A 15,495-nucleotide genomic window follows, 5' to 3' on the forward strand; every position below is an offset into this window, starting at 1 on the left:
AGGCACAGAGGTCAGGTAATTTAAACCCCACACAGGGCATGTTTTACGAGCACACACACACAGACACACACACACACACACACACTGTCTGCCTGTCTCTCTCTCTGCACTCAGTATTTATGACACCGCCTGTCTCCCTCCTCCTCCTGTGCACTGTGTAATTTAGGGTGACGGTGAGGAAAGAGAGATAAGATGAATGGAGCAGCAATGTCTTGAACGGAGACATCTAAATGAAAGAGGGTGCAGGTGCACCGTGTTACAAAGAGGATATTAGAGGCAGACGGGGATGACAACATATCACACTGAGGAACATTTGACAAATACATACTTTGTTATTCAGATTAGCACACAGGTACTTTCTAGAATCTCTAAAGCAGAGGTAAAAGTTACAGAGGCACAAGCACACACACGCTGGGAAAAGGAAGTGCTGTGTAAAATTACTGCCATAGTCAAAGTGGAAGCCATATTTTGAATTTAGCGGTTTGAGCAGCACAGAAAAAAAATGTAATGATAAAGTGTCCCAGTTTAGGTAAATATTTAGTTTTTTATATTTTCAAAAGAGCTGAAATGCTATCACTAGATGTACTTTTCTCTGTTAGTTTTCTAAGTTCATATGTAGTCTGTGATAGTTATAGGAAAAAGGTAAACATGTTTGAGTTACTGTCTGTAATCAGAAAAACAGTTTGACACTTCAACACAAAGATGCTACCTTAAATGCCACCTCTCATGTGAGACTGGAGAGTTAAAAACACTAGATTAAGAGCAAGAGAAATACTGAAATAATAAATAATAGTCAGGGGCCTTCTGAAGTGTCAGTGAGTGCAAGATGGACTGTGGTACTATATGAAGACATGAAAATGTGCTATTGTGACTTTAAAAGTAAAAGTTTTTGCAATTATAATATGCAGTGAAAAGATAAACTGAAAAATCAAAGTGAATTTCAGAATGTTTTAATATTTTATGTTTCTCTTAAAGCCTATTGTTTCTTTACATTTATCAAAATCCTAAAACGTTGCTTGCTTCAATTTTAAATTAGATTTTCAATCTCAAAAATTCAATGCAGACTTTTAAACGCGACTATATATGGCATCTGCCACACGATACCGCCACACTCAAGACTGCTGTAATGTGGAATTGAGCAGTGTGTCGAGGATAAATGCTTTTATAAGCGGGAAACGCACAGGCCCTTTCCTCCGAGACAAATGAACAGCAGACGGAGTCACGTCTGTGCAAACGGCTCTATATGTATGTGTTTATGTGTGAACAAAACTCTGATACGGCACTCCGGCAAACAGATGTGTGTGAGTGGGAGAGTAAGCCAGCAGACAAACATTACCACAGCCATTTATCTGTCAGAATGGAGACTGGAAAACAACAGAGTTCACAAAAACATGTGCACACTCGCACACGTTCTCTCCAGTTCTGGCAAACCTGAGTTATGCCTACACTCTCATTAGTCGCCACATTCATTCCTCATTCTCAGGTTTAAAATGTGCGCTTTGAGGTACTTTAAGTGTTTCTGCATTCTCAGCACTGGCGTCCGTCCAAGACAGTGGGGACATTATGCAGCTACCGACACATTTCACTTTTTCATTTTATCCTGGCATATAGTACAATAACTACAACAAATGATGACTTAAAATAGCAACACGGAACTGATCTGAAGGTTATGAGCACAGATAGCAAATATCATACAAAATACGACACAATGATGACTGTAAGTGTCTCACTGTCTTTCCATTTGCATGCTTAGGATCTGCTAGAATTGGGTAAATGTCAGTTTGTCGCAGGGAACACTCACTTTAGGGATGGGCGGATGTATCGGTACTTTTGAAATTCAGATACAAATATCAATCATAAGTGTTGTTTTTTTAAACTGGTGATTTATTTAGCACGGAATTTACACAGTATACTACACGCAAAAAAATAAAATTCTGTCATTTACTCTCGTATTTACAAAACTGTATGAAATGCTTTTTTTTTTGTTGGAAGAGAAAAAAAGATATTCTGAGGAACTGAAGAGAATTGGTACTATTGGTATATTGATAGTAGTATTGGTTGGAAAAGACAAAGTTACCCATCCATAATTCAGACTTACTTTTTTCTGTCATATTTGCTCATGGTGACTCATGGGCGCTCCATTGCCTTTTTGAGAAAATGAAAATCTCAGTGCTACACAAGCTTCTGGTATAGTATTCTCCCATTGCAAACTGTGGTAGGAACAACAAACTATAGTAAACATAACATTGAAATATATTACATTAAAATAGAATGCTTTAGTAATGAGTTCCAGAAGCTTTAAATACCTTTTATCATAAGGCAGAGTGTGTTTAAGGCTGAACCAGGCTGGGCAAGGCTTCCCCTGGCCATGGACTTGAGACTAGCATGGAATTTTCTCATTCAAACCACTGCCTGCTTCAAGAGGGAAAACCTGCCTATTACTGCTGGTCTAGGACCATTTTTTTCCCGTAATTATAGCATATTGGCGAAACAGATTTGGCAAAGGATCCAATGTATATTTGTGTTTGAGCTCTGGATAATGTCAAAAGTTTATATTTACAATGTGCAGCGTTGAGCAATGTAGCCAATCACAAACATATCTGTTGATTTCTTGAACGCAATAGCCAATCAGAGGCTTTTAAGTTAGCACTGAACAAAAACTCTAGCGGGTGGTGAGTGAATTCTGAATGCTGCACGCTGAGTTGCAAATCAACTCATTATAACAAACAAAGTGTAGACATTATGTAAATAAGAGATTTGTTGTGCAGTCAGCTACATTTATTAGAATGGATCTTTGTGAGATTGCAAACTAAGATGAGTGACTTTTTAGTGATTATGAAGGGAGATCTTTACACGCTTTTTGCCATGCCAAATCCCCCAATCAGAATAATTAACAATGGTTTGTGAATGTAGACATTTTAATAACAAATAATTTAATGAGATTCCTCCTCCTTCTCTTAGCCTCCCATACATCTTTTTTAACAGTACCCCAAAATATTTTGTGCGTGCGTTTTACTTTTCATGTTTGTTTTTTTTATCCCGGTAGGGACTTGAACATGAATGCACACTGACTCATGGGGACTCGTGTCACCATGGGGACCTAAATTGAGGTCCCCATGTGAAAACAAGCTTATAATTCATACAAAATGAGTTTTTGGTTTTTTTTTTTCATGTAAAAATGCAGAAAGTTTTCTGTGATGGGTAGGTTTAGGGGTAGGGTTAGTGTAAGTGGACAGAATATACACTTTGTACAGTATAAAAACCATTACGTATATGGAGAGTCCCCACAAAAATAGTGAACCAAACATGTGCGTGTGTGCGTGTGTGTGTGTGTGACTGAATGAAAGCTTTCTAAACCATGCCATCATGTCGATTTTGTTTTATTGGGATGGAATGACAGAGTGGGGGAAGAGAACGCAGAACAAAAATTTTGACATTGACAGACCCTAGCTTCCCCTCTCACTGTAATCCACTACTACCCTGCAGTACAGAACATAAATATTCCCTCACGTCAGTTCCTCTGAGCTGCTGCTGTGTGCGCGCCGTGCTGCAGGGAAGAACTATCCGTTCAGCCTTTTGTCAGCTCATAAAACTAGAGTTTTGCTTACGAGCCTCACTGTGTTCCCACCGCCGGCGGGTTTCCGAGGTAATGTGATAACATGATACGTTGTTATGCATGTGCAGGGAAAAATCGAAGAGTGTGTGGAATAAGGGAGTCACAGTTGTGGCTATGTCACGGCCCATGACTTGATGCTGTACAATATTTTTAACAACCAAGAGGGTGAGGAATGATTCCAGATGTGTTTTTAGTGTGGAGAATACTACTTGCTTTCAAAAACGACATTCCAGAGTTACATGAACGTCTCGTTTGCATTAAACATGGGGTACTAGATCTCACGCTGTGAGCTGGTGAAGCCCCAAGGTGTCAAAACTCAAGTAGTCAAAGTTGTGAATTGAGAATCCCATTCAAGAGCACTAAAGAGTGAATCTCAAGCACTGAAGCGAGCCTTTGAGTCACTTGAATCAAGTGTAGATGCTGAAAAGGGCAATTCTGACAAAAGAGCCAGACAGATACACACTGTCAGAATGGATGGTAAAGTTACAGATCGCAGGCTAATCAGAAAAGTCGTGCATAGACACAATGGGGCAAAGGCCAACTGTCATTCACTTCATAGTTGGATCTGACAAGAGAAAATGGGTTAGCAAGCAGAACTTTTATTTTTAAACAGTGTGAACATGTAGTGCAACATCTATGAGAAATAAGTTGAAATACACAAACCAGTTAGTCAACGTTAAGAATTGAAAGTGTTATTATTTTTAGGTCATGAGTTGGAATTTGAATTGAATTGGCGATGCATCCACAGTATGCTGAAATAAATATTGTATATGTATCAGTAATTTTTACTTTAACATTGATAAGAAGACGTTTCTTGAGCATCTATATAAAAATTGTTTTTATATTGTTTTTATTAAATTGTTCATGTGACACTGAAGACTGAAGTAATGCCTGCTGAAAGTTCAGCTTTACCATCATAGGAATACATTACATTTTAAAATATAGTAAAATAGAAAAAAAAGTTATTTTAAACTGCAATAACATTTAATAATATTACTGTTTTTACAATATTGTTGAAAAATAATGAAAATATATAATAAAAATACTAAAAAAAATCTTAAACACCCCAAACTTTTGGACAGCTGTGTTTGTGTATTATGTGTGTGTGTGTGTGTATTATTGTACCTATATTTAAAAGCCATATAAAGGAGGCACATTTAAATGGAATAAAAATAAAATTGTGAATGTGTCAATTTGCATTTAAACTTAGGAACTGAACTGAAACTTAAAGCCATTCTCAATTAAATCATAAAAATTGTTCACATCCCTGACGGACACACACACCATGTTGGGTTTCTACGTTTTATGGGGACTTTCCAGAGGCATAATGGTTTTTATACTGTACAAACTGTATACTCTATCCACACTACACCCATCACAGGAAAATGTCTGCAATTTTATCATATTTAAAAAGATAAATCTGAATGATTTATAAGCTTTTTTTCTCATGGGGACCAACAATAATTGGGTGCCCATAATGTAGGAAATTCCAGGACCACACACACACACACGAACACACACACACACACACACAGGCAGCATAGTTCACATTGCCGCTTCACTGCTTCCACTCTGCTTGCTCCATCTGTACCATCTCCATCTGCTGTCACTCCAGTACAAACTTCTTACACCTTGCCCTTGATCTTTTGTAATGTTCTTCATACATACGCACACACACACGCAGATAATCCATTTAATGGGTATTAACCCAAACACACTCATTACAGAGATGGATGTGATGGTTTAATAGCCCTGCTGAGCGCTGGAGGTGAATGCTACAACACACACAAACTCAAAGACAATCCTCATTACTCTGGGGGATTACCCAGTCACACACAGAGTGTCAGACAAGTTACAGACCAGCACTGATCCCTGATCGCTGGGCTCAGCAGCCCATTTAGTATTCATCTTCTATTTTCAATGTGTGCACCAAACAGAGATTTCTTTCATGGAAAGATGTTTCAATGCTGATTGGCAGGCCCAGATATTATGTTTTATTTTTTTAGGATTTTTATGCTGAATTTGGGGGTTTCTGTGGAACAGATTTGAACAGCGTAAAATTTGTTGTATGAAGCTGAGCCTATTAAGCTTGCACCACGTCCACGAGACTGTTTGGTTGCGTGAAAAACACATACTTTTATTAAAAATCTAAATCATTTTCCACATCCTTCTAAAACAATACTTACATATTTCCAAGAAATGGTTGACAAAAACAAAAACAAGATAGAATTTTGTCAATATGATCTGACTTTTTTGGGCCAAACTACGACTACTATTATTACTTCACCACTTACTATTGGTTTAGATGAATTTTTTACTCCTATGTCTGCCCCCAATCATTTTAGAAAATAGTACAACAACAAGCGGTCATGGTGCAGTGTCAGGATAAAGTATAACTGCTTGCTGAAAGCACCATCAAATAATTTATGACAGCTCTCTGGAATACTTGACTCTGATTGGTCAATCGCAGCATTCCTATTTTTGTATAATGACCACTAAACTGTAATTAAATTACAGTAAATTGACTGTTGTCCCTGTCAAATAAACCTCTCACGCTGTGTTTCAAATCTCATAACATAAGCCTACAGTAGGTCTCATGATATCAATATGAATGGTATTAATATCTACATATTTACATTTCAGGTTGTATAAATTGTTGTAGTTTATGTATTATGAAAGAACATGAATTAACAATAAAAAAATGTACATTTATAAATGATATACTGTAAAAATAATTGGTATTGTTATGAAACCTATTGCATTAACTAAACAAATTGAACCTTAAATGGAGCGTTACCAAAGAAACAGAAGTATTAGCCTATTCATTGTGTAAATTTGTAACTAAACTTCAGCCATATCTTCTACAAGTAATCTGCATTTCAACTCATAGCGCATCACCCCCAATGCTGATCCACAACCAAATCCCTCAGGTTGTGCTCAACAACACCGAGACACTAAAAAGGTTCACAAAAAATCTTAAAACTGATGAAGAGTGAACAGATTTGAGATGCGACAGTTTGAGACAGAGGCATCGGGTATGGCCAAACTCAATCATCCGGTGAAGGCAAGCTGTTCACCGCAGATGTTGTTGACAGGTGACAGTTGTTGCACAGCGTCAAGCTAGCTTGAAACAAAAAACATTGCGAATCCCCTACTAGATGCAACTCGACCATCCAGAACATAGAGCAAGCTCGCAGTTTAGACCTTCTACTTCGCTCTTAGTTTACATTATAAAACTTAGCACAAATTAAATCACACAATCAGCTAAAGTCACACAATCAACCCCAAATATTGTGTGTTGTGACTGTAATGTCAAACATTTGGCTCTTTCCATCCCTAGACCACGTCTACTTACTGTTTTAGGTCGCACAGAGCTTAATCAAAGGCTGTTTATATCAGGTTCTGTCAAAGAGATACTCAGCAGAGTAGGGAGGAAAAGAGGAGTGGAGGGAGGGAAGGGGAGCAGGAGAGGGAGAGATTATCCAGATAGCAACTAGCATGAATCACATGGCGAGAGAGAGTGCATGCTAGCTAGAGTGAATGTGAGCTGAACAAGAAAAAGAGGGAGTGTGTAACCTCTGGGAGAACAGATAAAGAACATACCGGGGCAGTGTGTAAAACTTCTGCAGCTGCGGGCCGTGCTTATCCCGTATCCATGACAGGCAAAAAAAGACCTGATTTACATCGCAGCAGGACTTGGGAATTCAGGCCGGATTTGGGCGGCCTGTGTAAGTCCGGTTAGTCAACAGAGGAGTCACTGAAAGAAAGCAGCAGAAGACAGATGACAAACTTAAAAGACAAGCCTGGAAACAGATTTTTGCTTTAAATTCTGATTACAAATTCAACCCAAAAAGACCTGCACTGTGTCATGTCAGTAGAGATTAAAAAGACAGTGGGCCTTATTTACTTATAATTTCATGCAAGTGTTCTCATGTAAATGGAAAAAAAAAAAGTTTTTTTGGGCATATTGAGCTATTACTTATCCATAGAAACATTTCTGTTACTCTGAAATAATTTTAATTTATTGTGGGTTAATAATAATAATAATAAATGGTAATACAAAAATTAAAATATGTAATCAAATGTATACACTCAAATACATATCAATGTATACAATGTGATTATGTTTGTATATATTTGCATCTACTTTTTCTGATATACATTTTTTAAATATTTATTTTAAAAAATAAAAATGTATAGCATTTTGGAATTATGAAAAACTATTATTTTTGTGTACAAGTGGTGCTAAAATTTATACTAAATTTAGAAGAAGAAAAAATGCATTGAATGATTTAATCTTGAAAACATTCATATGTAGTGTGGACAAGACTCAGTGATGGCAATAAAGGGTGGGAGATCCAGAAAGAAAGGAGGATGATGATGATGATATGTATGCGAGGGACACAATGAAGGACAAACAGAAAGGAACTGTGTGCACTGTTGGAAGAAAACTGGCAGAATTGGTGAGTACATATGAAAAAATGAAAGCAAGCAGTTTCTCGTATCACCAGGAAAAGCCATGACCTTATAAGTGATAGTTTAAAAAACTGGCAGGGAACAGGCTGTCAACAGTAATACCTACACATTTACAGAACACACGATTTTGGCATTCACATGGAAAAACATCAAATCAAGTAATTTAAGCTGAATCCATTCGCCCAGTTTGTTTTCAATGGTACTGTATTTCTCCATGATCCTTTGCCTTGTGGTTTTGAGAGGCAGATGGTATAGTATTTCCAGGAAATGAAAAGGTGCAGGAGAGAGGTGCATGATGGGGGATTACTCGAGTTTACAATCATATAATGCCATGATGACTTTAACATCTGAGCGTATGTTTAATATTTTTAATTCCCTCTGTGAAAACCAGTTGACATGGAAAATGTCAAAAGGTCTAGATTAACATTCAACAATTTACTGGCGGCCTTATGTACTACGTTTCTTACTTTGGGTAAGCAAGTGAACGTGTCTGAACGTGTGTTTGTGTCAGTGGGTTGCCGTCAGCGTTGGTCTCCTCATGTAAATCAACTCCTGCCATGAATCAACAATGTGATTTTGTCTGACATGTAATCACTGTCTTGTAATTAAAAAGAAATTACACCCTATGATACAGCAATATGCTTCAAATAATATCTATTATCCACAGACCACAGAGGAAAAAAAACAACTGCATGCTAATTACGCTGCAATTATGAAATACAAAAATGCCTCGGTAAGTTTGCCATGACGATCCCCCCTCCCGGCCTCAGGTGAAGTCAGATAGCTATTACTTCTAACAGGCCTTCATTAAAACACAAATTTTTCCAATTCATTTCTTGTTTATTGTGCGTAATTAACACTTGATGTGGGACGATGCAGTTATCTTCCTGATAGCATTTTAATGTTTAGAAAGAAACTTCTTAATGTCGTAATACTATGTGTAAAACATTTAGCAAACTGATTAAGAGTAAGTAGAGGCTGTTTAGTAAAACAACTTACAGCACTGTTTACGCCTGGTAGTAACATTTGGTCTGGGTAAAACTATAGATCTATTTAAATAATCGTCATTTGAATGATCTCAATATTGATTCTTACAATCTCATGATGTTTCTCCATTGCTGAATGTACAATCCCCACCCCCAAAAAAGTAATATTACTTGAGTTTGAGGTTCGTATTGAATGTGAGAAAATAAAATGGCTGTGATACAGTATGATGTCAACAAGCAATGTAGACTGAATATAACTCTTTAGAACCACTTCTTTTTAGACAATCAAACATACACGGTGCAAAATTTGATTCACAAACAAATACTTATTTTAAAGGGATGGTATAATGCCCTTTTCACAAGATGTAAAATAAGTCTTTGATGTCCCCAGTGTGTGTGTGTGTGAAAGTTTTAGCTCAAAATACCCCACAGATATCTTTATATAGCAAGCATGTTAAAATTGTCACTTTTTGAGGGTGAGCAAAAACGCACCGTTTTTTGTGCCTGTCCCTTTAAATGCAAATGAACTGCTGCTCCCGGCAAAGAGGGTGGAGCTTCAAGAGCTTGCACTCACACAGACACGTACTGAACATTTTAAAAACGTTTAGTCTTTTATGTTCAAACCGGAGTCAGACAAAGATGGAGAGACTCAAGAATTGACAACATGCAGAAGCAACAGGACATTTCTGAATGGTTAGTTGATGAATTTAGGTAGCTTATGTGTATCTTCTATCTATCTTCTAGTCATTGATTAGCATATTCATGATAATCTATAAATCGTGTTCCCAGGGGCGGGGTTTATGTAAAATGTAGGGTTGGTGATGTCACTAACCCGGCAGGAATGACCAGCCGTTTATTGTAGTCTTTAAAAAACGTTTTCTTTAAAATAAAATATCTTCCTTTGCTTTGAACTTTGAGTGTTGTAGCTTTGCAGATGTTGTTTATGCTCAAACAGCAACATTACACACTAACTAAAGTTAGAAAAGTGAAATCATAATCAACCACCCCTTTAATGTTTAATGTGGCGGAAAAAAGTTTGGTCCAATTCACAAACAAATGACTCTTTTGAGCTGGTCCTTGTATTAAATTATTAAATAAGAATCAGTTACAGTTCACTTAATACAGACTTTCATGGGAGTTCACAGAGAAATTGTGTTAATTAGATCTGTTAAAAATAGCAATTGAAATGTATTTTCTGAGCCCCTGTTGTTAATTTAATAAATGTTTGACTTTTACAATATACATAGTTAAAATGTTCCCCGTATAAGTTGCAGTGTTATCTGAGAGGGAATTCCTAAGATGGACATTATGATTAAAATATGGAACAGTGAATCAGAATCAAAATAGAATAGAAATCTAAAATCTGAGCTTGTAATCAAAATCGAATCAAGAAATCAGTATAATTTATTTTTTATTTTTTATTTTATAAAATCCAAGTTAAAGCCCATATGCAGAAGATTTCCTAAACATTTTCAGTATGCCTGAAACCAACAATAAGTGACACATTTTTGGCATGACAACTCTCTGAGAGATTGGCATGGTAATGTATATGGCAATGTTAATGTACTTTATCTTGGTGGAAACAGATCTGCTGCTGCTGTTGCAGAGCAAATACAGATACACATACTGCTGCACATACAGCATACATGAAATAACCCCCTTAGCAGATCTATACAGGTGGAGCTGGGGAAGGTGGAGGTGTTCTGAAAGTGCGCTGCAGATTGCTCACAGAAAACAATAGCAAGTATTTGAATGCTGAGCAGCAAGCTTATTAGCAAGCTAATGTGATCGGTAACTAATTGAGTTAAGGATCAGCATGCACCATCTACAGTTTCATGACACAACTTTGTATTTCTTTAGTGGTAAATAGTCACAAAATCAGAAACCTTTCCATCCACAAAATGTAAACACCAGTTGTTGACGGGTATGACAACTTGTGACCGGATAAACCAAGAAGTAAAGTGAATTTATGAGAAGCTCAGTGGTGATGAATTGTCTTTTGTGGGCTCTAAACCTTTTAGCCTTCCGGTTTCCAGCCTAAATGCTTGTCCACAATGCCACACCACCCTCTATCTGACCTAACATAATGTGGCAGTACATTTATGAGCGATTCATGCTGCTGTGAATGGAAGCTGAAAGACTTGTCTTGGGAGTTTCTGTTTGTTGAGCACTTTGCGTTTAGTGGCCCCATTATGTCTTTCTATTTATCCACCTGTGAGAATAAAGGAAAAAATGAGAGGAAGAAATAGGAAAGTGAGAGTGTGGAGAACAACAAGAGACTAGCTGTACCCACAACGGCAGTTTCTTTAAATATTAGCAAGCTGTTAAAGTAATCTGTGTATCTGTGTGAATGAGATTTGCTAGACGCTAAGTAACTATTAAAATGTTTTTGGTTGACCCCTGAATACTTTAGGTTATATTTTCCACCTAAAATGATGAGCGTAGGGCTGTTGGAGCCAAAATGGCTGCTTGTTTGTGGCTAGTGGTTTGACTTAAAACCTGAAGAAACTGATAGGGGAAACATATGGCTGTTGCAGATGTCACATATGGTTTGTCTAAAGGCAGAGAAAAGTTTATTTTGTTTAACATGTAGGGTTGTGCAAAATTCAGAATTGAAGAACTTAAATTGAATTGGTCACATATACAGTAAGTTCTGGGAAATGTAGTGTTCTTTAATCCAGACCCACAACTGTTAAATTATTAAAACATTGGAATATATAAACTAAATAGAAGTTTATATAGGTGGCAGTCTGTCTGTCTGTCTATATACATCCATCCATCCATCCATCCATCCATCCATCCATCCTCCCTCCCTCCTCATTAAATAAAATTAAAAAAAATTAAACCAAGTTCTGAATGATTTAGAACAGTTAAATGAACAAAATAATAATGTTGGATTTAATAATAATAGTTATTAAAGTTTTAAAAGTTTTATATTTTATCTTAATTTTAACAAAATTGGAATTATAATTCTTAATTCTGTTGTTACCTTTATTCAAATCTAAATCCTATTAAAAATAGCATTTGAATTAGGGATGCATCGATCCGATATTCAGTATCGGTATCGGCTCCGATACTGCCATTTTTGCCAGATCGGGTATCGGTCAGACGAGGCCGATCCAAATCCGATATTGTGCGTATACTGTTCTGTGCTATTGTTAAAGGAACACTCCGACTTTTTGGGACTTTAGCCTATTCACCTTATCCCCCAGAGTTAGATAAGTCCATACATACCTTTTTCATCTCCGTGCGTGCTATAAGTCTGTTTGACGCACCCACCGCTAGCCTAGCTTAGCACAAAGACTGGATGTAAATGGTTGCAGCTAGCATACTAATCCAAATAAGTGACAAAATAACGCAAACATTTTCCTATTTACATGTTGTGATTTGTATAGTCACAGAGTGTACAAAAAACAAAGTCACATGAGACACAGAAATATTTTAACCGTATACTGGGAACTATATTCTCTGAAGGCGAAGCACTGCTACTTGGGCGGAGTGATAACCGCAGCACCTGAGACATCACGTTGGTTTTGTTGACAGAAGAAACAACGGCGCGTCTCAGGTGCTGCGGTTATCACTCCGCCCAAGTAGCAGTGCTATACAAACTGAAATAATTATATTTATGTGCATTTAAGAAAAAAGAAAAAAAAACTCACAGTCATTATGTACCAAACAGTACCATGGTAATGTGTCCTCTGGAAATGTACCAGGATTGAAACACCTTTTTTACCACTGTCATGGTAAAGTATTGCAATCTGATACCATGGTGCCACCACATAACTTTGTATAAGGGTATAAAGACTTATGAACTTGCTTGTGTATGCTAACTCCTTTAAATACAAAGTAGCTGAGAGGATTTAGGCAACACATTCTAATTTTATCATGGATGACGTGCTCCTCTGACAGAGGTTTTGATTCCTGGAGACTTTAAACCGCCCCAAGAAAACTCTCCCTGTTATATATCACCCATTACTAAGGGCCTTCACAACTGTGTGCTCATTCATGTTCTCTCTCTCTCCCCCTCTCTCTCTCTGTTGCACTGCCGCAAGCATCCTTTTATCGACTGTGTAGGCACACTGCTGAGATAAAGCATTAAAAAATATCCCACGCTGCCTTGAGTCGTGCCGTTTCTGGCAATCTGCATGAGTTTGAATGACCAATGACAGCAACTGGAAAGCTTCATATATCAAAGCAGGCACTCTTAATCCTAACCCCTTGCGAAGTCATCCCTTCCTGTAAATCGGAGAAAAAAAGACAAACTATGCGCTTATTGTACGAGTATGCACAGGCATTGTGTGTATGACAGCCATGTAATGTTTGATCAGAGACACTCATAATGCTTTCAGTCCGCAGATTTATGTCATTGCTCAAAAATCACAGAAGAGAAGTGCCAGTATCGTCATTTGTTTTGAGTCTCGAGCGCTCAGGTGTCGAAATTATTTATGAGTGCTGAGTTATGCGCAAACGCTGGAAAATTGGACAACACTTGGGGATTCGTCTCTTAAAAATCTCAGACAACTAGCTGGATTTAATTAGTGCCGTTACGACCCAACAGTCCCTGTCTCCAGTCTCTCTGTGGATCAGTTTCAAATGCTGAATTGTTTCATCCATATTTACTAAGTGACTGAGAGACATTAAGGATGAGATTAGAGACAGCACAAGGAGAGAGTGAGGAGAAAGCCATTGTTTGATGTTGACAAAACTTTTTTTTTCTTCAATCAGTAGAGAATTTCTATAACTGAAAATGACTGGAATTTCCTTCCTTCCCTCACTCCCTAACCTTTCATGAGCATGATTAAGACCTAGGCTGGGTCTTGAATCGCATACTTCTGTAATTGCCAATAAGCCTACTAGGACATTGACAAATTCCAAATTCCAGTGTCGATTTTGATTCACAAGCTTGGGATACGATTTGGATTTGATTCAATTCAATATCGATTAATTTGGGGCTTATCAGGTACAGTACATTTCTTATCCAGTACAGTACAGTACAGTACAGTACAGTAAAATTTCCTCAAGGTAAAAAATACTTCTCAACTAATGCAGTAAACTATACAGGGAACCCTAGTAGGTACATCAATATAATATTAAAGGTTAAAATTAAATTAAATTAAATTATTTGTAGTACATTTAAATTACAGATAAGGAAGTTTTTTATAATAATAACGGTATAATAACTATCATTATGTTTCTATACTCTTTTTTTTAAATAAAAATGTAAATGGTGGCTGTCATAAAAACGTGATGTATTTATTCATACATACATAAATAAATACATAAATATTGAATAGCAGGTTAGGTAAATACAAATTAATATGCAATATAGAGCATATATTTGGCAAATTGCTCCTCTCTAAAGTAATTTGTCTCATATATATATACACAGTATCTCACAAAAGTGAGTACACCCCTCACATTTCAGCAAAAAAAATGTTTTATAACTTTTATTGCTAGCTATTTAGACAACAATGGCTGTATGTTGAGTTATTTTCAGAGGACAGTTATTTCCTCAGAACCAATTTTTATAGTAACAATATTAGTAATAGTTATATTTATAAAAACCAAGCATAAACATAATCAAGTTAGTATTTTCAAGCATTTTTACATTTACACTGTTGAAATTCAATGGGCTCAGGGGAGATAAGAGAAATGCGGACTCTCTCTCTGTAACTTTACCTGCTATTGTCATTACTTCAGAAAAATGAGTCACTTTTTAATGTCACATTTTGAAATATTTGAGTTGTTTTATTTTTGAAATATGGATTATTTTCTCATCCAATATTTTGGAGAAGACACTGCCCCCTTTTTGTACTCGGAGGAAAGGCCCCATACATATATGGGGAATATTTGCATACTCCAAAAATCTACCAGAATAGTTAATAATGAATAGTGGATAGTCTGGGATGCAGCCATAATGTGGGCCTATAGTATTTATGAAATTGTGTGTGAAAACTTGTCTTTTGTGTTGAGACGCATATTTACTCTCTGCAGTAATCGGCAGTTAATTACTCCTATTCTGTAGAAGTGTCAACCAGCCCCGCTGTCTCTGTTGGTATGTGGGAAAGACACATTATTATGGTCTGTCACAAAACCACACAACTAAGGTATGTCACATATTTCTGTCACATACTCTATTAATCTCTGTGGTTGAGACTGTGTGTCAGGTAGTCCTGACTGCTTGATCAATTGTCTGACTACTTCCAGGTTAGGAACACTGTGGTTTGTTTTATCATTGGAGTCAAGGAATATGTCCTAAATTGAGTATTTACAAATAATATTTACACAATATAACTGAAGGCCAAAGTAATTCAAAACAACCTTAGAGTTATAAATTGACAAAAAAAAAAAAAAACAGATTTGATGTCAAATGTGATTAAAACATCACATGCCAGTTTAAATATGCAGTTTCTCACA

At 36.8% G+C, this 15,495-nt stretch overlaps 1 long non-coding RNA gene across 1 annotated transcript in view; it reads right to left on the reverse strand.

Annotated features, from left to right (window-relative positions):
• Nucleotides 1–15,495, reverse strand: part of LOC307001276 — a 62,478-nt gene that overhangs the window by 17,600 nt on the left and 29,383 nt on the right. Inside the window, exon 3 of the long non-coding RNA XR_013798198.1 lies at nt 7,220–7,373. This is a non-coding gene — a long non-coding RNA (uncharacterized lncRNA). The remainder of the gene's footprint in view (nt 1–7,219; nt 7,374–15,495) is intronic.

Source organism: Phoxinus phoxinus (genome assembly GCF_949152265.1).
Source record: "Phoxinus phoxinus genome assembly, chromosome: 7".
NCBI lineage: Eukaryota > Metazoa > Chordata > Actinopteri > Cypriniformes > Leuciscidae > Phoxinus > Phoxinus phoxinus.